The sequence below is a fragment of the Thalassophryne amazonica genome, chromosome 17 (genome assembly GCF_902500255.1).
Source record: "Thalassophryne amazonica chromosome 17, fThaAma1.1, whole genome shotgun sequence".
Classification (NCBI taxonomy): domain Eukaryota; kingdom Metazoa; phylum Chordata; class Actinopteri; order Batrachoidiformes; family Batrachoididae; genus Thalassophryne; species Thalassophryne amazonica.
Window position 1 is genome coordinate 37313442 of NC_047119.1, and position 22985 is coordinate 37336426.

Consider the following 22985-nt stretch of genomic DNA (forward strand, 5'->3'; position numbering starts at 1 on the left):
GAAATGTCCGATGTGGAGTAGTTAAAAAAGGTCCCTGTGTTGGAATGGTTATCACTGAAAACACAATATTAAACATAGAACATCTCACAAGATGGTCCTTCTGGTAAAAGTGACATGTTTCAAAATGGAAGAAAATATCAAAGCGCAACCAAAGCCAATAGGCTTGAGTAGGTACCAAGTCTGAACATACACAGCAAAGGTGCTGATGATCCATGACTGTGTTTTTGAGTTAATGTATGGAAAATGAAAATCAAGATGGCCGTCAGCAGCCATCTTGGTGGTGGAGTGAAGCATGTGTTCAATAGCTGTCTTCCTCTATCCACCAAAGACCTACCAAGGAAATTTCAGACCAATAGGGCAACGCAGTCTCTTTTGAACCCTGCATGACATTGCAGGATCTGACCACTTATGGGGACCTCCACTCCCATTGTGCAATATATACACAGCATAACTTCACATGGACAAATGGTGTACTGTTTTGTTTTCGGCTGCAATCACCGAAGCAGTCGCAAAAAGTGTTTTTTTTTTTTTCAGTTCCCAGCGGAAAAGAGAAGACGAAGCGAGTGGGAGACGTCATGTCGGTAAGTGTTAGCCTATACAGCTAACCAGGGTAGCTGCATTGTCTTGCCTGCAAATCCGCCTTGACATGTTTGAGCTCCGGGTCATAAACAAACCACAACACATGTCCACTTTCCCACCGCATCGTTACTTTTTCTTTGCATTCTCACTTTGTGTGTAATTTGCCCAAAAACTCAGATGCCATGTTTTTTCCCCAGAAGTAGAGATATTACATCATATGCATCATATTTGACCCCTTTAGCGCCAATCCCCAAATGAGACTGCGGTGCTCAATTCCTCCAGCAGTTCTTTAGTTATCGTTTGGAAATGAAATTCAAAATGGCTGCCATGGCAGCCATCTTGGTTGTGTGACTGTTCTGAATTTCTATAGGTGACTTCCTCTATCTACCACATACCCATCATACAAATTTCAGATCAATACAACAGTTCATCAGCTATCATCCAGAAATGTTAAGGTTACAGGATGGACAGACGGACAGACATCGTAAAATTCTTTTATGGCCAATTTTGATTCTGAAGAGTCGCAGCTCCACTATCAGATCAACCCCAGATGTTGCTGACACACACTGCGGTTACATTTTAACTGTTTTAATTTGCTGTGTGCTCAAGAACTTCTTTATTGTCATTTCTCACTCATTTTTTGACAGAAATAACACTTGTAGAGTTTGGCAGCACGGTGGGTTTGTGGTCAGCACTGTTGCCTCACAGCAAAAAGGTCACATGTTCGATTCCCACCTATGGCCTTTCTGTGTGGAGTTTGCATGTTCTCTCCATGCTTGTGTGGGTTCCCTCCTGGTGCTCCGGCTTCCTCCTGCATCCAAAGACATGCAGGTTAGGTGAACTGGAAACTCTATAATTGCCAGGTCTCCCTTGTCAAACAGATCTTGATCTCAGTAGGACTAACCAGGTTAAATAAAGTTTAAATTTTAAAGAATTTAATTAACAGTGGGATTTAGTGTTCACACCTTTCGGTTAGGGGTCGCCACAGCAGATCAATCGTTTCCATCTCACCCAGTCCTCTGTAACTTCCTCTGTCACACCAACCACCTGCATGTCCTCTTTCAGCACATCCATAAACCTCCTCTTTCGCCTCCCTCTTCTCCTCCTGCCTGATGGCTCCATCCTCAGCATCCTTCTCCCTATATACCCTGGGTCCCTCCTCTGCACATAAATTCAGTTGAAATGAACACCAGAATTAAGGATGTGAATCAGATGTCATCAATTCCTCTTCTCAATGCCGCCATGTTTTTTCCCCAACAGTTGCGTAACATCATGACGCCAAACTCTACATTTACTAACAAGGAAAACATCTGCATTGATGTCAAAAACCTGTGCAGATCTACATTTTCCAACACACAGAAAACTGATCAGGAATCGATAATGGAATTAATAAAGAATTGGCATCGATTCCCATCCGTTACCAGAACCTTAACACTTCACAGTGGAATGTGTTAACACCACAAATGTAACACTGACACATTTCCTGTGCAGATGCTTTTGCAGTTTACGTTCCTGCTCATGGGGCTTCCATCCAAACAACTTTATTGATAACTTCATTATGTGACAAATGTGTGTAGACAGTTCCTGTAAATTCTACATTTCTGAGTAATTATTTGTTCTCTGCATGGAGTACATTTTGGCTCTAATTGGTTTCAAGACCTCAAGCATAATCAGGTCTGTAATGACTAAATCCTGGTGTCAACAGATGTCTCATCTCACTGCTTGTTTCTCTGCGGCCGTAAAAGTCAGGGTGCACAAATGGTGTCATCTTCGTCTTACTATTGTAGTTCGGCGACAGCTAACCTGTGGGTGTAATGAGGTCATTTAGCCTGGCACAGGCACCGTCATCGGATCTTAATGATTAATAAATCAGTGCTTGGCCAAGCAGGAAGCATATTTCTTGTGCTTCCTTCCATCCCAGGGGAGTCCAGGCTTCTCTCTAATGACCTTCAGCATCTCAGGGCTCTCCTGTGATACTAATGAGATTCTATTGTATCTAACGGAGCTGGACTTCCACACTCCTCTTCCACAGTATTAAACAGCAGAGCTGAAATGTGGAGCGTGTAGCTCGGAGAAGGCTGTTGTTAGTGAGCCACTGGTGGAACCAACCGTTAGGAAGGTAAAAGACAACACAACAGAGGGGAAAATGGACATAAAACACAGTTCTGTCAGACTCTTCCCCCCCTCGGGGTTAGGTCGTCTTTTCTCTTAAATGTTGGCTCATAATTAGATCTCACTTACTGTATTTCCCAGAGTACAAGTTGCATGTGTCAAAAAATGCCTCTTGAAGAGGAAAAAAAAAACAAACAAACAAGTTGCACAGTAGTATAAATTCCACAATTTTTCTGTATTCTCAATTCTTAATTTGGGATTATTTTTGCACATTATTGTAGTGTCCTTTTTAATCATTGGGGTTAGTTTATTTTGTTTAGTGATTTCATTCTTGGGAAAGCCCACCATAAATAGTTATTGTATTTATTATTATTAATAACATCATGATTATTCAGTATATAAATCACAAGATACAGTAAATCCAATTTATCAGAATCCAAATCATAAAATGTTGAAAGCATAGTGCCACTTTTTTTTTTCTTTTGCACCACTATAGTTTTATTCCTTACCATTTAGATAAGGGATTCAAAATATGTTATTGTCAATATGATCAAAATTCACACTGTCTGGAAACAATTTAGAATTTCAACCCCTGAGGGGAAGAAATAGAAGGGATCAGATGCTATGACCGATATTTGGCCGATTTGGGAGTGATTTACAAGCAATGTTATAGATGGTAATGTAAGATGGGTCACAGGTAAACTCAAAACCTCATGCATGCGCACATGCACTTCCTCCTGTAGTTTGTCTGCATGACAGCAATGACGGAAAGACATCATTCACTGCAGAATTTCCCTCTACTAGGGGAGCTATGACCACTACCTTTGCACCTCCCCCAGGACTAAACCAAACCAACTTTTTTAGGTTCCTTAGATGACCCCAAAACACAATCAGGATGTTCTCAAAAGTAAAAACTGGCCTCAAGCCAGTTATCCAAGATGGCGTCCAAGATGGCCACCAAAATTGTGTTTTTATTAACTAAAACACTAATGATTTCTGTCATTATTAAGTCTATTGTTTGTTCCTACTATGTATTTTAATGATAAGGTTCTATCGGTGGCCATTTTGGACACCATTCTGAATCTTAGAAAATAGATTAGGCACAAATGAGCTTGCTGTGACCTGCAATGGTCTTCCCATTGAATCTCTGTGATATTTAAGTTGTTAATATGTTGTGTAAAGGTGTTTTCGTGAGAAAAATCCACCCTGAGGCCGAAGGTGTGTGTGTATGGTCTGAATCTTCCGAATGGTTTCCACCTGGTTGTCGCCCAGTTTCTGGCAAAATTTGATGCAGTAGCACTGCTCCAGTAGTTCCGCCATTTTCCTTGCAATGAAAATCCATCGAGAGCACTACACACGTCATCACACAAATGCTGCTTGCCAGCAACTGACGCAATCGACAGGTGTGAAAAACGTCACGCATGCGCACGAAGGTTCAAGGTTGGCTCATGCAAGCACATGTGATTCAAATCCATCAGGTTTTTGCAAAAAAAAAAAAAAAGTCAGATACTTATACTTATATAATATTACCTAATATCTCCAATATAACATGACATCACAGAATGCCAAGTCATATTTATTTAGTACCTGGTAATTAGTATCTATAATTATGAATTAGCATTTGTAATTAAAAGTCATCTCATTACTGTTACACAATATCTCATCATTGTGACTTAGCATCTTGTATGACTTCTTATACCTAATTAGCTGTATTATCTGTACTTAATGAGTATTCTGAGGTAATTATGAATTACCATCTCAATTATTACTTATTTCAGCATTCTTGTAATTATGGCGTAGTATCTCAGAATTATTACTGAGCATCTCGTTATGAATTGGCAGATCATATTTATGAGTATTGTTCAGTATGTTGTGTATTTATATTTATATTTGCCAACTGTTTTTACTTCTTACCCTGTGTGCTGCTATATAATGCTGCTGGAATCTGAATTTCCCTGAGGGAGTCTTCCCAAGGGATCAGTAAAGTTCTATCTAATGTAATCTAATGACTCAGGATCTCATAATTACAATTTACATGAATTATAACTTAAAGTCTTTATCAATTAGCTTTCACTTTTTAAACTTTTACTTATCTTTTAAGTATGATGATTTGCAATTTACGAGTGCACCTGTAATGAGTTAAAATCTGACAAATCATTTACCAATTTATTGAGTTAGTGACTTGTAGTTATGACACTGTTTCATAATTATTACCAAGTGTCGGTTGTAAACACAGACACCAAGCAAACAGTTACAACACAATGGAATTACGAGCAACACAAAAATGAGGTTCCTGCCCAGAAGATGTGTACTGACTTGCAAATAAAATAACACACAAAAAACATAGCTAGTTTAAGAGAAAAATCATAATTAGAGTCATCTTCACCATCCAGGTCTGTGCTGTCGACCAAACAAACCAGAGCTCTGCTATGCAGTTAACTATACAATAGCAGAGCTATGAAACACACTGGGTGGAAAACTTTTGTGTTGCTTGAACTTCCCTGTGGTGTTGTCGAGTTTTGCAAAGCGTCTGTTTTTGCATCTTTTGTGCGATCTTGCAGCAAACGTGTTATCAAATTTAATTGTGGCATGTGCTGCAGGTTGTATTTGTCTGAATTCTGTGCTTGCAAAAATGTTGAGAAATTGAAAGACAGTATTTGATGTAAATACCTGTTCTGGAATTGCTGCAGGTGTCTTTCAACTGGGAGTATTGTGGCCTCTCCGGGCCACCGTACAAGTCCTATATTCTCCCCATTGACAGCTGGGTGATCCACACACTCTTGTACTTGTCAGGAACAAAAGTACGGCACTCCTAAGACATGACCGGCACGGATTGTACATTTGTGATATCGGGTGAATGGAGGCGCTCCATATTCAGCGCTTCCTGTTTGACTCGTGTGGAATGAAGTGATAAATGCTGACAGACAGAGATCATAAAATGACAGAGTGACGAGGCAGATCAAATAAGATGAGGATTTCCCACGAGAACTATCAGACTGTCTACGTCAGCTCTGCCAGGTCAAATTGATTTTTGCAGGAAGTCAACAAAGACAAAAAAAAAAGTGAAATATTGCATTTCTTCTCTGAATCTGACATCTGTTGTCTCTTATATTTTCTGTCCCTCATTGCTTATTCCGTCTCTCATTTCTCTTCCCCTCTTCGCTCTCTCCATACTCCCTTTTCTCTTTCCTCATTTCCTCGTTATTACTCTTATCCTTCTGATTAATTCATCTTCCCTTTCTCAATTGCATGCTGGTCTATTTTCTGCCTTCCTCTGCACGGTGTTTTTCCCATATTCCTCTCAAACGGTGTGTGAAATGAGAGAAATCAGGCTTTCTGCATGAAACAGATGTGGCTTTGTGCATTAACCAATCAGACGGCAGTATTGCCACTCTGCACCATATCAGGAAAAGCCAATCGAAGCCAAATAGGGGCCCACAAACATTTCCGGTAAATTGGAGTCATTATCACGGCGCAGAAATTCAACATTTTAAGTCCCACGTTTCACGATTTCAGAGCGGCGCCGGGTATGTCTGGCCTCAATTTTAACTTTAGCTCATAATCATTACATCCTCACGCGCTTGAAACAACGGCGTCCGTTTTTGTTTTTCAAAACACGCCGCTTATCGCACCACAGCAGAGGGCTCCAGAAGTTCCCAACTTGGTCCTGAAGATGTTTCCAGTGTGTCATCCAAGAAAACTCTAACCACATAAAGGACAAAAACGACCTCCAAACATTTCACAAACCACAGTTTCACTTTGATAAGTGACGCCACCTGAGGCACTGGTGTCATGCTTTCTGTGTCCACGTAGTGACACAATGTCAGAAGCATGGTTATGTGGATGCCTTTGACTATTTTAATTTTGCTTAATTTAAGCCATCTCGTGAAGCATTTCTTATTCAAATCAGAGTGATGAGGTTTATTGAAACTGTATAGATTTTCTTATATATCCAAGATTAGCATTTCCAAGTTGAATGGTGAGAATTCACAATTTGGGACATGGGTATTTTATAATTTTACCATGTGTACATGAACACAGTAAAATCACCAGTGTAAAACTAACACTGAGTGTTAAATTGACACTACCAGTGTACATATGGTCCCGCTCTGGTCAGAGTGGGACCATATGTACACTGTCGGTGCTAAATTAACACTGGCGATTTTACTGTGTTGTATCCATAGTTACAGACATGAGTTGTGTATGACATTAGAATGTTTAGAATAGCATTAAGAAGAATTAACCCTCTGGGGCCGACGCCGTCATATACAATGGCTGGGACCAAGCTTTACTAAATTATAACTTCTTAAATGATATGAGATAGAAATTTACTTTTTTCTGCTGAAAAGTTAACTCCCCAGACTTTCGATCCACCGTCGGCCATCTTTGTACTCCTCACAGAAGCTGTGTGATGACGTGCGCAATGTGAGTGTCCAATCGGAATTGGTTCACCGTCACATGGTTTTCCAAAATCCAATCGCAGGACAGATTTACCTCACGTGAAAAGCCAAAGATCGTTTTCAGGAGTGACATCTTACTAGTTGGCCTGTTTGAATAGCCCCCTAACTCCTCCAATGCACCCTGCGCCATTACGCACAGTGAAAGTGAAAGCAGACGGAGCAGATGGAGAGCCTCTGATGACAATCTCACGTGCTCAAACAAAGAGTGTGTAGCTATCAGGATTGCTCCACTAGTTTGCATTTGAATGTTACTGGATTACTCTGTGGCTCTCTCCCTCTGGTGTAAAGCACTGTTTACCGTATCAATGAGGTGAGGGAGAGGGGCTGCTCCTCATACTGTAAGGAACCAAAGTGTGAAATGAAAGCTGCTTGCAGAGTCAGACAGAACACTCCAAAACACAGTAGAAATTTGTAATGTGACCTTTGTGTAATAGCAGACAGAAATTGCTCTGAGTTGAAGGCAAACAAAATGCATAGACCATTTTTTTTATATATTATTCAAAATGTGCTTTTGTGTTTATTGTTTGAACTTTTTTGTTGTACAGTCTTTCACATAAGACCTCAAATTACCTTTATAAAGTGTCAAAACAGTTTATTTTAGTTTGCTGTGTGTTTTGAATACATGTATGTGGAAAATTACTTTTTGCGCTTTACTTTTTCCTTTGTTATTTCTGATTGTAAACCTTTATTACACTTATAAAACACAACAAAAGCATATATATTATGAAAGAACAGGTTGTCCTGAAAAAAGAGACATAAAACTTGATTGTGGGATGCAGGGAGAGCTGTTAACAGCAATAATAAAACATTCATGCCAGGCGAGTGAACTGTCTAAAAAATGCCCTCGGACCCCAGAGGGTTAAAGTAGATTTGCTGATACCTGCAGAAACTATGACATGCATAAAAATCATTTATTTTCCTTAAACAATCATAAAAATGCTGTTAAATTGTGATTCTGTTGCGTGACCCAGCGTAATTTTGAACTGAAAGCTTGTTTAGGCCTTAAGGATGTTAATTAAATGGAGCAACATATGTTGACATCAAACGCTGTGTTAAAAACAAAAGAAGCTTTGATTCATTACATTTTTTCACCGACATTTTAACTTTCAAGGAGCAGATTTGACAATGAAATAGTCTTGATCAAATAAGAATAGTTAAAGGGGCCATATAGTGCAAAACAAGCTTTTAGTCTACCTTTTACATTTATTGTTTGAAATTTAATGTTAAACATCATCAAAGGGAAGAATTCATCACAAAAACAATCTACACACTATTGTAAAAGCTCCCAAAAACTTTACTTACAAACACACAAAAAGTCCCACGATTCTCTGAGGGTTTTCACAGATATTCTCCTGCAGTAAACATAATCTAGTCCTGACGCAGCTTGTTTGAGACCATTAAAAAATGGAATAGTTTTGAGTATGTTGAATTCTTGGCTGTAAAAGTAATGGTCAAACAAGGTCAACATGCACTGGATTGTATAGCACACAACTTATACAAATAATGAATGCTTATGAGTTCAATGGTACGAATATTGTATGAGGGGAAAGATAGAATGTCCCATTCAATGAATGGTAGTGTGAGCATGCGTGGTGAACGGGGTGTACAATAGCACATTTCATATAGCACCAAAATTGCACGCTAAAAAGAATTATTGCAAGGTCAGTGAAACAAAATGGCAAATTATCTGAATAATCCATGTCACATGACATATACAACCCACCAATCAAGTGACAAGGATCTAGTCAACCGTGATAGAAAATGTAATAGCTAAGTATAACAAATGGTGCAAACTATTCTATTTTAAAATCCTATTAGCTTAACTAATAATTTGCATTGTATTTTACCAAAATTGGGCAGCGACTAACTCCTGACCCATTAACAAACTGACATTGACCTTTGTCACAGTTTTTGCTGTTCTTACTCGATAACTCCAAAATTTAATCACAGATAGTCCAAACTATGCCTTTTTGGAATCTTTATGATCAATAATGTGGTATACTTTTCAGTATGTTTGGAGTATTTTTTCCCCCCAATGTTGACCCCGTGTGATCCTTCATTGACCTCGACTTGGCTGTAGCTGCCACTGTGGAATGGCCACCATACATTCTGTGTAGGCCATGATATGCTGAGGCTGTACCTTTAAGTGTTGTTTAGTTCCCTTAAGTGGTACTGAAACCCTGATGGGTCCATAGACTAATTACTAATGCACTTGACCACTCATGACTCCTGTGGATTTCCGCACCAGTCGTGCACACTGATGGCAACCTCTTGAAAAGATTGTAAAGTAAGCAGGCTCTGCTCATACCAACAGCTGGAAGTCATCCGATCAGCAAGAATGAACCAGGATTTTCATGTTGACAATTTGGCACTCATTGGCAATCAGTGTGTCCAAATTGTGGCCCTGTGATAGCGCAAACAGAGGTGATTCAGGGCTCTAACAGGCTGCCTACAAAAGCAATCCTGTTGTTTGTACAAAAGGCCTCCACTGGTTTTTTCCACCGGAGTGAATTCCTTTAAAACAAGGTTTCAGGAGACGTCTGGACGTGGGAGTCGCTCCACGCCACAATATCCTTTTTAACTACTGGCCACTAAACGCCTCCCATGAAGCAGCTGAGAGTTACGAGCACGGCTTACACTTCGTCTATCCCCTTATTGATTTTTGCGAGCTGTAGAAAGGTTAGTAAAATTCTCCAGAGGGCCATGGTGCTCATCCTCTTATCCTGGACAATAAGATCAGCTCAGTGTGACTAGCTAATCTCCCCCCTCGGAGTTTAAACTCTCCACCAGAAATGACAATCCTTCTGTTCCTTGCACATGGACACAGATGACAAGGGATTAGATGAAGTTGTTCTTTTTATTACATGCCTCCCGGTAGCCGCCTGCTGCTGTTAAAGCCTGTGATGTGCGTGATTTATGGTTTTGTGGTTTTGTGTAATGTGGCCTGAGAACTATTTGATTAAACTTAGGCCTTTTATTCTGAGTTTTTGTTTTTGGTTCACACTCCCCTTGCTGCTGAATTTCACCATGGTCCGTTATTATTAAGCCTTGCTGTTGATTAACAAGAAATGTGTCAGATTGTACAAATTTTTTTTTTTTCAGTCCACCTTTAACAGATGATATGTGATTGGAAATTCACCTCAACATTTTTAATATTACAGATTTCTGTCTGTGAATCTAGAAAGTCACCAAACATTTTATTTCATACTTTAACACACACACGCACGCACGCACGCACACTTTGAGTTAATGGAATATGCACAATCTGGGAAAACCGAGTTGGAATGTGTCTAGACAAGGTGTATGTAAACATATGTCTGCAAATGTAGCTGTGGGGAATTGTGACCCGAAGAATTCTTTACGTTCATTCTTGACAGAGTGCTTAGAGATTTCATAGTGGACAGATGTGCGAGCAAAAAGGAACCCTGTTACTCCACCATACAGTGAACCTAGAAAGTTTTACAGCGCTTCACTTTTTGCACATTTTGTTATGTTACAGCTCTTAGATAATATCTGTGCTAATTCCTTATTCTATGTTGGTTATCAAGTGTTTTGTTTGGAAGTTTCTGAGAAATATACGAGTCACTTCCACCATATGTGCAAGTTTCAGAAACAAGGAGAGCTCCCCCTGTTGGTGAGCCAGCAACATTAGAAATGTGAGCCTAAACCACACCTACTGTAAACGCCCCATGGTATAAAAGTGGTATACAAGCTACAGTTGTGACCTTTCACAAGATGGACACTGTCTGTGAGGGTCCCAGGCTTGGTTTTTGTTGCGACTTTTAATGAATCCAAAATGAGGAATATAATGGTTTGGGTTTTGGTAAGGGGCAGTAAATTACAAAATCAACAGGGGTAGAAATTATGCAGCCTTATTACAAAATGGAGTAAGTTCATTTTTTCCCACAAAATTCTACACACAATACCCCATAATGACAATGTGAAAAAAGTTTTTTTTTTTTTTTTTTTTTGCAAAGCTATTAAAAATACAAAACTAAGAAATCACATGCACATAAGTATTCACAGCCTTTGCCATGAAGCTCAAAGTTGACCTCAGGTGCATCCTGTTTCCACTGATCATCCTTGACATGTTTCTAAAGCTTAATTTGAGTCTAACTGGGGTAAATTCAGTTGACTGGACATGATTTGGAAAGACACACACCTGTCTACATATAAGGTCCCACAGTTGGCAGTGCATGTCAGAGCACAAACCAAGCGTGAAGTCAAAGCAACCCAATCTCACGGAAGTTTGTGATGGCATCACGCAAAGTAAATGAATCTATTAGTTCGTGCCCATCATGAAAAGGCAACAATTTCGTGATGAGGCACAAATTCATTTCATGACAGAAGCACGAAGTGCAGGGTGACAGGGGAAGGGATCTGGGGGGTTCTGGTTAGGATTAGGGGAAGGGAGACATTTACATTATGGTTACAGTTAGGAAATGGGGTAGGGTTAGAAATAGTAAAATTAAAAAAAAAAAACAGTTATGAAATGAGTGACATTTTTGTGATGCGGGCACGAAAAAAGTGTAAGACTGGGCTGGAATTGTCTGTAGACCTCTGAGACAAGATAGTCTCGAGGCACAAATCTGGGGGAGGGTGTAGAAATGGTCACTTTGTCAGAGGTCCTGTGGAGAGAGGAGAACCTTCCAGAAGGATAAACATCTATGCAACAATCCACCAATCAGGCCTGTATGGTAGAGCGGCCAGATAGAAGCCACTCCTTAGTAAAAGGCACATGGCAGCCCGCATGCAGTTTGCCAAAAATTACTGTGAATGTCCTTGAGTGACCCAGCCAGAGCCCAGACCTGAATCTGATTGAGCATCTCTGGAGAGATCTGAAAATGTCTGTGCACCGACGCTCCCCATCCAACCTGATGGAGCTCGAGAGGTGTTACAAAGAGGAATGGACAAAACTGCCCAAAGATAGGTGCAACAAGCTTATTTCATCAAATTCAAGAAGACTTTAGGCTATAATTGCTGCCAAAGGTACATCAACAAAGTATTGAGCAAAGCGTGTGGATACTTATGTGGATATGATTTCTTAGTAGTTTTATTTTTATGAATATGCAAAAATAAAAAATAAAAATCTTTCTTATGTTGTCATTATGGGGTGCTGTGAGTACAATTTTGAGGGAAAAATTTAATTTAATCCATTTTGTAATGAGGCTGTAACATAAAATATGGAAAAAGTGAAGCACTGTGAATACTTTCTGGATGCACTGTATAAGCTGTGCAAAGCATTACTGCACCGAGCTTCGATCATCTAAATGTGTTACTAACCAGGCGCTCATTTACATTTTCATCTATTTTCCCCCCTCACTCTGTGTTGCCAGAAGGATGTTTTGACCACGAGCAAACTTTACTGGTTCTAAACTGCAAGGAAAAACATTCAAACAGCAAACTGCTATACGTGGACACTGAAAGAATCTACCCCTTAATAAAACGATAACTTACAGAAATAGTTTTTAAAAGTAACAATTTGCATATTAATCTTCAGATGCAGAAACAGATTTAAGATGAAGTGAATTTTCCCTGAAAGGACTTTCTAACTACAGTAGGTTTCTTCATATTGTAAAACATTTTCTGCAGCATACAGTGCTTTAGCCTTATTTCATTTATGTATTTATTTTAGTTTCGCTACAATGTCCAATTTATCAGTTCCTGCTCATGCAACATAAATGTTGCAGTGTTAAATTAACAAACAAGCGCATATGGTCCCGTTCAAAATAGCGTCACATCAACTCCATTACAATCTTAAATTGAGTGGAACAGGTAGAATAGAGTTGCAACGGAGTTTATTTTACACTATTTTGAATAGGACCACATGCACTTGCCACAGTATTAATTCAACACTGCAAAATGTACTGTGTGGCTACAGTTTTGATGAGGTTTCCCTTTTTTTTTTATTGCATTATGAGATATATTATGATGCTGATGGGTCATTATTAGACTCTCTCACACACTCACAGTTTGACAATTTCCCACAAAGTAAATCAATATGACAGCAGTTCTTTAATTTCCCTCGATGCCTGATTCTGCAGAGGTGTTTGGGTTGCAGGCGGTAGCACAGACTAAAACTGAAACCTTCACTTTCCTTGTTTATTTTGACCATCCATCCATCCATCCATACAGCTGTTGAGGGTCATGCAAAGCTGACACTGATCAAACTGCACATTGATGATATCTTAGTATCCAATATGCAGATACTAATCAGTGCTAATGTGGCAAACCTAGGGCTGTTTTTAACAAACATTTTACCAGTGGTGGGCCCAGTTCCAATAATCCGATAACAGATAATTATCAAACAATGTTTTCATTAACGGATTATCTTTTTAGATAACTTTAAAAAGCATTACTGGACTAATTATCTTCCGATAAATTTTTGTCTGATAATTTTTAGACCGATAACGTAGTAAACAAAGCTGAACAGCAGCAAACATTTTTAAAATTTAAAATCAGTTGAGCACCTACCTGTTAAAAGTTTCATAACAGATGTATAGTTCCACCCTCTGTAAACAGAAGAGAGCTACTTCTATGAAAAACTGCTCTATCCTCTGCAAGCAAAGAAGAACTGATCATAAAAAAGTCATTTCCTTTAACACCATACTGATATGCTGGCAATATCACCCAAGTCATCCAGAGGCATACATTTTTAACTTATGGTTCAAATTTTAACCGAACTAATTTTGGGCAAGTTATTTAAAATTACTGTCATGTCTGAAGTTTTATAAATTGAAAATATCAGATATATGTTTTAGTTTTAAAGTAATGTGCTAATTTTTAAGGTTTTAGTGAGCACATGCTGTGCCCAGCAGTGCATTATCGGTAGGATAGAGTAATCTCAGTACGTTCACGACAGGACAAATGCATTTCAGACACTCTGTTCAGGCTCCACGGACAACAGCATTAAACTCTAGTGCCTAAAACTCTCATGAATATATTCTCTGGGTTTATAGATGTTATTGTTATAATTCCGACGTTCCGACGTTATAATTCCACGCATCTTAAATGTAGCAGACACGGATTATCTGGAATTTCGTTTTGGCAAGTTTTCACGGTCTCTACTGCCATCTACCGGCCAGTAGTGTTGATGGCAGTTCATGGCAGTATTTGTCCTAAAGCCGAACAGACACTGTATGATATTTTAAATCACAAGTTTTTAACTTAATTTACAAAAACTCTTGATGGGAGACATCAAAGTTTAAAAACAAAGCAAAACAATAAAAAACATTACAAGACAGGTCTGCGGTGTTTGCACATGCACAGTGCGAGTGGTTGGACGCTTGTAGCTCTTCAGCAGCAGGATACCCTCACGACAGCCGACCAGAATAATATCAAACAGGTCTGATTTTCATTCGACCATACGATCGCGGATCAGAGGTGGTTGTGAGATGTTAAATGCAGCTTGTTACTCTATGTATTCTACTTGTACATGATGCAGGACGCGCGATTAACCTGAAACTCGGTCCAAAAAAATTCTCGCACGAATGAAAATTTATTTTCATTCGTTCATTCAAAATTATTTGCTGATGATACAACATTATTTTACTCTGGATCAGATATACAGAAAGTAGTACAAGTGATAAATACAGAGTTGGAAAAAGTTAAACATTGGTTTGATATAAACAGATTGTAACTAAATCTTAAGACAAATTTCATATTGTTTAATGACAGAGTGGAAAAAAACAATGTGTCATTAAAATAGATGGAATGGACATACAAAGGGTAAATGAAACGAAATTTCTAGGAGTCATGATTGATGAAGATCTTACATGGAAGTCACACATAAATTACATAAAAGGAAAAATAGTGAAAGCCATTGCTGTTTTGCATAAAGTAAAATTTTCATTAAATAGTTATGGTTTATTAACATTGTACAATTCATTGATTGTCCCATATTTAACTTATTGTGTAGAAATCTGGGGATCAACATGTAAAACTTATACACAACCATTATTTATTCTGCAGAAAAGAGCTTTAAAAATGATTAGCAATAGTCGTTTTAGAGATCCATCTAATCCATTATTCATTAAGTATAGGGTACTTAAATTTCATGATTTAGTTGATTTGAAAATATTACAAACAATGCATCAAGCTAATAAAAATACCTTGCCAATAAACATTCAAAATATGTTTGAAAAAAGAGTAAGTAGTTATAATTTGAAAGGAATAGAAGTCTTTAAAAAACCAAGATTCAGATCAAAGTAAAGGAACAGAGTATTGCAGTGAATGGTGTAAAATTATGGAACAACCTCAAAGAAATCAAAGAATCAAGGTCGCTTAAATTATTTAAAAAACGTATTAAACTAGATGTATTACGTAAGTATGAAACTATGAAATAAGTCAGTGGGTTGTGACAAAGTCTAAAATGTAATCTGTTAATAATGTTTAGAATGTTTTTGTTGGGAAGGTGTCATAGCACGGACCCACAACAGGGGGCGCAAATGAACGGACATAAGCCAAAAAGTAACAATTTCATGTTGTGATAACACACAACTAAATTCACAGAAATTTGCACAGTCAATTGACACCAGGTGATGTGTGGGCAGGCTCGAAGATAGAAGACCCCCGACGAGAGAGAAGCCACGTCTCACACGGCTTCCACCACCAACGGTCTGAAGAACACCGGAGCCGCCAAGTCCTGAGTCCCCAGGTGGCCTCTGTCTTCGGCTGTCGACCCTGGTACTGCTGGCAGAAAGCAGAGATAAGATGAATGAGTGTGAGTCCGCACACTCACTAATCCACAGTCCATACACAGTTAGGAGGGAGCACCTCCACCTCCAATCACACACTCGTGCAGCTCCTGGTTAACCACTTATCTGGGTTGGGGTGTGAGGCGAAGCCGTCGCTGTCACACCAAACGCCAATCCCCCAGACAAGGCAACACTCCAGGAAAACGGCTGCAACAGAAGTTCAGGTTATTACACACAAAGTGTCAGTCAGCAGAGAAATTACCTCTTCAGTAGTTGCGATTTCTCGGCGAGGAGGTGGAGTTGCAGTCCGGCTTTTATGGTGGTGATGATGATGATGAACGAGTGACAGCTGGTGCAGAGGATGAATGACAGCTGTCACTTCTTCAGGGGTCTGGCGCCCTCTCGTGCTTGGAGCCCGCACTCCAAGCAGGGCGCCCTCTGGTGGTGGTGGGCCAGCAGTACCTCCTCTTCAGCGGCCCACATAACAGTTTTAAGTCTAAAATGTAACCTGTTAAAAATGTAATATTTTAAATAATGGCTAAAATTATGAAATAAGTCAGTGGTATGTGACAAAGTCAAAAAATGTAATCTGTTAAATAATGTTGAATAATGATGCTTAAAATTGAAAGTTTGTATTGTAAAAAGAGGCAGAAAATATAAGAGTTGTTCTTCCCTCTGCTCCTTTTCATTCAATGTCTTGTAATATATTCATTTCTGCTTTTCTGTTTTTTCTTTTAAATGAATGAAATACGCAAATATTGAAAAAGAAATCATCTGAAAAAAGGCCAAAACTTGCACAGTGTAAAGCCAACATTTATGTGTCAAGACGATATTGAGTGCACGTTTTACAGTATAATAAAACGTGCACATGGCACTAATAAAATGAGCAGACATTCTCTCCACATCCAAAACATTTTGCGATGACACTTCCAGGGCTCCGTAAAAATGCCTGGTTTTACAAATAAAAAATGGAATATTTTACAAAAACACATTTATCTGTAAACACCAACACACGACACATTAACGTGTTGGTTTACATAATGAATGACTGAACCAATCAATGTTTAGCAGAGGCACTTTTACCCAGAATCCTTTGCGATCTGTCTGTGTTTGTTACAAAACCTCAGAATTAGTGCATTATTCAACATTAAAAGATATATGTTATATGTTAACTTTGTACAAATGACAGAATTGACATTAATGGAGTTATTCTATCAGTATTAATACCAAACCATAAGTCAGAATGACTATTTTCCAAGACCTCTGCCTGACCAGAGCATTGTGATTGGGCAGAGAGCTGGCTTTGTGGCTGCTCTCAGCTTGCTTCTGTGCTGTAAGCCATGTAGTAAACAAGAGCTTCTAGCAGGGGGCAGGATGTTCAAACATAGAAGTGTGGGCTCATTGTTTGGGTCTTTTGTCGCTTTTGATGCTTCCAAAAGTGATCGTGGTATTAAAACTCAAATTCAGTTTATTAGTAGTTGCAAATGTACCAGAGACAATACTGGAATTTATCGGTTATCTGTAACTTCGGATACATTTTTGGGTGGTTTATTGGTTTATCTTTATCAAAGATAACTTTTCAGTTATCTTATCTGTTATCAAAGTTAATTTTTTGGTTATCTGTGCCCACCACTGCATTTTACTAATACTAACTAGCGTGTTGCCCGTGGGGATCCACAGGCTCTTGATTGGGTAGTGTTTATAACATAGGTAGGTGACATTTTTCAAGGATGGTAATAAATTTAAAAAGTTTCTATCATGAGTTGGAATGGCGTGAGAGTCCAGAATGTTTTTAGAACCACAGACCTTAGTCCTCAGCAGTTTTTAGAAGAACTCAACCATTTTATTTCCCATTGATTACAATTTTTTATGTTAATTTACTGTCTTAATTTATGTCTAAATTGTTAAGTTCTTGTTATCATATACACAGCATTATTACCATTATTATTATTTTATTTTTACTTCTATTTTGTCACTTGATTTTTAAATGGACCACAATGAAAAATGTTTTCATTTTCTTGTGTCATCCATGTATTTTTAACATATTTACAATTATATTATGAACTTACCAAATAAAATCATGCACAAGGTCATGCTTTTAATATATGGATGATTTGCTGCCCCCTGCTGGATTGGTGACTGAATGCAGAATGTAAATATCAATGTCCATTGTTCACTGTTGTTAGCTAATATATGTAGCCTCTCTAAAAATATTAGTCCGATCAAAGTACGGTTTTGGTGTCATTCATCCTTGACCCAAAGCACATCAGCATACCAAACAGCAAAGGTCAGTTCTTCCCAGTTTGCGCATGATCAAAATTGCGCGCGCACACACACACACACACGCAGAGCTTTGTCTTTTCTGCATTCTGCTGTAAGTAGGTACTTTTAATTTGACAGACTGTGGCAGAAAGAATTAAAAGAACTACACATTTCACTTATGGTACCAGGAGCATGACACTTAAGTCACTCATGGTATCAGCAACATAAGATTTAACTAAACTGACTAAAACAATTGAACTACAAAAACTCAATAACACTAACAACACTGATCAATCAACATGAACCGCAATAACATTTAAAACCTAAAAACCTTCAAAATAATAATTTGTACAATATGACATTTCTTGTTAAGACCATGGTGAAATTGAGCAGCAAGGGGAGTGTGAACAAACGTACAGTGATAGATCAGCACCACGGCACACCAGAGTATTTTTTTTTTTTTAAATTGGAGCAAGAAAGAGGACCCAGCATGTCGTCAGACAGTGAGGATTCTGATGATGGAGATGATCCTTCTTTTGTTCTGGATGAGGAACCAGAGCAGGTGGACCCACCGATGTGCGCACAGATCTCCACAGTGGATCAGATAACGCGCGCTGTTTGCAGTTTCTTCAGTACTCAGGTGCTATGAGTTCTGTCACAGTGCAAAGTCCTGGAACTCAGAGATGCAGACACACACTGCTCCAACAGTGGCTCCAGGTGCATTTCGTTTAAAGCATGGAGATCAACATTTTTCAATTTCAATTTATTTTCATTTATATAGTGCCAAATCACAACAGAGTTTCCTCAAGGTGTTTCACACAAGTAAGGTCTAACCTTACTAACCCCCAGAGCAGCAGTGGTAAGGAAAAACTCCCTCTGAAGAAGAAACCTCAAGCAGACCAGACTCAAAGGGGTGACCCTCTGCTTGGGCCATGCTACAGAGACATTACAGAACGTTAGCTTCAGTTTCATTTTGTTCCTCTTTTGTCCCTTTTGCGCTATTGATTTGCAGGCTATTTGGTGATAAAGCTCATTCATCCACCTTTCCTCAACGAATTGTGATTTTTTTATTTTCCCCTTCATTCAGGAATCGTCATATGCCGTGTGACTGGGCCATTAGAGGACTGCGTCATACCTAGCAAAGGGGTCAACCCTGCCTCCTCACAAACACAAGAGTTTCTGTCCACTCCTTGCTCACATCTGCTCTCAGACACCTCTTGGTTGTCTCAGACTGGAGCCCTTTCCACGATATTTTAGGCTAAGTTAGGAGCTCTTTGAGAAGGCTTTGAGATGCAGAGTATTCAGGCCCTGATTGTTATCAGGTTTAATTCGGCGCTTAAAATAATGTGCGACTTTAACACCCACTAACCGTGCAACTGTAAAACTTTGAGAGTTTTTGATGTCAGAGTAACTCACAAAGCTTCTCCACACCAAACAAAAGCTCCAAAGTCTTTGAGAAGTTGGAAAAACCTAAGAAGACTCATAAATCAAGATTTACTCATAATCACTCATGCTGCACCTGAGACAAGAATTTTGTAGAAGAAAAAATAAAGGAGAATAAAGTTCCATCATGAGCACAGAAGACAACATTATTCTGAAACATCAAATTCAGTGCGTCACATCGCATGTGATGCAGCCTCACTGTGTGTAGTTTGATTAATGTAGCAGGCAGTCGGGGAAAGTTATAAATATCTACAGTCTTTAAATGACACAATGATAGATGATATTTCAAGACGAAAGGGTCACAGAAGTGTTGATTAAATTTTGGTGGTTTACAAGGTCTTTCTGATTTTTTTTTCCTTTTATCAGTTTCTTTCTGGTGTGGATGGTAAATAATCCCTGTAGAATTTTAATTACATGCATTTTTCAAGGATGTGTTCTCATTCCTAAACTGTTCAATGCTTGTATGGACAGATACAGAAGAAGTCGGTCCGATATGAGCTCGGCCTCAGGGCTAACCCCACCCCTACTGCGTTTTTAACCCCGACTGAGTTCTCCCGGTGGCCCAGTTCTCTTGCTCCCGTAAGGACTGGGTGTTGGGTTGGACTGAAGAAACCAGCAGCTTAGGTGGCTCGTTGGTGAAGAAAGGTTTACCGATCTTGTTTGTGGACATTGCTGTGATATTTGCAAAACTGAGAAGTAACTTTTCAAATCTGCACCAATTCTTGTGTTAGGTTTTCTTCCAGGAACATTCTGACCTTTAGCCACAATGTTTTTTTCCTGTGAATGGACACAAACCATCAACAACAGTGAAAAATAAGATCACAGTGATGAGGAAAATGTTGCAGTATCCTCAGGACATATGGTCCATTTTGTGAGGACTGTTCTGACTGTTCCGACTGTTCAGAAGAGGCTTTTCCGGCCTGGTGAGTCAGTCGGACAGATCAGTCAGACAAACTGAACTTAGTTTGGACTGTCTCGTTGAACTGACACATAGTAGGGAAGCATGCATTGTTTTTTCCCCCCTGCATCATCACATCATTAAAAAAGCACCAAATTTAGTTTCATCTGTGCATCAGCCCCCCCCCCCAAGCTTACTCCGTCTCTCAGACACACACACGTATATGCACATGTACTTATTCTCATAGACCAAAAACAAACTGGTGACTGCTTCAGACTAATTAAACTGGTGAATCTGGACAAGGTGAGTAGGTATATGCTGAACCCTATTGTGACCTCTTGCTGACCTGGATCCTCTGTTCTGCTCCCATACCTCATAAATCCATCACATAAACAGAAGACCCCTCCTCACACAACGATTGATAGAGCCACATGCTGGGAGAGAGATAAGCATTCTGGGTGGAACGCTTCCTTTGACTACATTTCACTCCAAGTGGTATTGACAGGTTAGCCAATAACCTACAACTGTGTTAACTGTCCACCATAATGCTCTAAGGCCCAAATCGCAGTTTGCAAAAAACAACAACAACAAAAAAAAGAACAGTCCCATTGCCATTTCTTTCAGGCAGCATGTAAAATTACCTGAAAATATGCTATAAAAAATTACAAGCAAAATTGTAGCTAGATTTTTAAGCACAAAATAAATGCTGTCATTCACATTGAAGGCAGTGGGCTAATGCTAATGTTAGCCCATTAGCATAGCATTATGTGACACTTTTGCACTGTGTGACACTAGCAAGCTTTCATGCTAATGTTAGCCTGTTAGCATGCAGTTTTATGATGCTAGAGAGTTCTCATGCTAACATTAGCCCATTAGCATCCTGTTATGCTACACAAGCCAATTTAAAAGATATGCCAATGATTAAATCTATTGTGTATCACTACTTTAACATGCTCCTCTCCCTCAGGTCCTCAGCCACCATAAATATGTATTTTTGACGCACATTATAAATCTCGCTGTTCACAATGACAGCACTCAGGTCATGCTATATGTCACCGCCTTGGCATCACATGTAGTGCCAAGCCAATTATGCAGCATATACACTGTAACTTTACTAAAATAAGGAAACATTGCTGCAATTCCAATGAAGTTGGGACGTTGTGTGAAATGTAAATAAAAACAGAATACAATGATTTGCAAATCCTCTTCAACCTACATGCAATTGAATACATGACGAAGACAAGATGTTTAATGTGAAACTGAAACTTTATTGTTTTTATGCAATTATTTGCTTATTTTGAAATGGATGCCTGCTACACGTTTCAAAAAAGCTGGGACAGTGGTATGTTTACCACTCTGTTACATCACCTTTCCTTCTAACAACACTCAATAAGTGTTTGGGAACTGAGGACACTAATTGTGAGCGTCATGATTGGGTATAACAAGAGCATCCCCAAAAGGCTCAGTCATTCACAAGAAAAGATGGGGCAAGGATCATCACTTTGTGAACAACTGCGTGAAAAAAATAGTCCAACAGTTTAAGAACAATGTTTCTCAGCATTCAATTATAAGGAATTTAGGGATTCCATCATCTACAGTCCATAATATAATTAGAAGATTCAGAGAATCTGGAGAACTTTCTACATGTAAGTGGCAAGGCCGAAAACCAACATTGAATGCTCATGAAATTTTATCCCTCAGGCAGCACTGCATTAAAAACCAACATCATTGTGTAAAGGATCTACCGCGTGGGCTCAGGAACACTTCAGAAAACCATTGTCAGTTAACACAGTTTGTCGCTACATCTACAAGGGCAAGTTAAAACTCTACCATGCAAAGCTAAAGCCATACATCAACAACATCCAGAAACGCCGCTGCCTTCTCTGGGCCTGAGCTCATTTGAAATGGACAGATGCAAAGTGGAAAAGTGTGCTGTGGTCTGATGAGTCCACATTTCAAATTGTTTTTGGAATTCATGGACGTAGTGTCCTCCAGACAAAAGAGAAAAAAGACCATCCAGATTGTTACCAGCGCAACCTTCAGAAGCCAGCATCTATGATGGTATGGGGTGTGTTAGTGCCATTGGCATGGGCAATTTACACACCTGTGATGGCACCATCAATGCTGAAAGGTACATCCAGGTTTTGAGGCAACACATGCTGCCATCCAAGCAACATCTTTTTCAGGGATGTCCCTGCTTCTTTCAGCAAGACAATGCCAAGCCACATTCTGCACGTGTTACAACAGCGTGGCTTCGTAGTAAAAGAGTGCGGGTACTAGACTGGCCTGCCTGCAGTCCAGACCTGTTGCCCATTGAAAATATGTGGAGCATTATGAAGTGCAAAATACGACAATGGACACCCTGGACTGTTGAACAACTGAAGTCATACATCAAGCAAGAATGGGAAAGAATTCCACCTACAAAGCTTCAACAATTACTGTCTTCAGTTCACAAACGCTTATTGAGTGTTGTTAGAAGGAACGGTGATGTAACACATTGGTAAACATACCACTGTCCCAGCTTTTTTGAAACAT

At 39.2% G+C, this 22985-nt stretch overlaps 1 protein-coding gene and 2 long non-coding RNA genes across 3 annotated transcripts in view; 2 read left to right on the plus strand and 1 right to left on the minus strand.

The window, feature by feature from the left end:
- The window catches only part of LOC117529046 (transmembrane protein 132C-like), a 476757-nt gene that overhangs the window by 130255 nt on the left and 323517 nt on the right, over positions 1–22985 (minus strand). The window lies entirely within an intron of this gene.
- LOC117529049 lies at positions 180–22079 on the plus strand. Its single transcript, XR_004565923.1, has 4 exons — positions 180–294; positions 9887–9895; positions 17757–17761; positions 22068–22079. It is a non-coding gene; the product is annotated as an uncharacterized LOC117529049 (long non-coding RNA).
- On the plus strand, positions 1337–6109 carry LOC117529050. Its single transcript, XR_004565924.1, has 3 exons — positions 1337–1496; positions 4548–4551; positions 6099–6109. It is a non-coding gene; the product is annotated as an uncharacterized LOC117529050 (long non-coding RNA).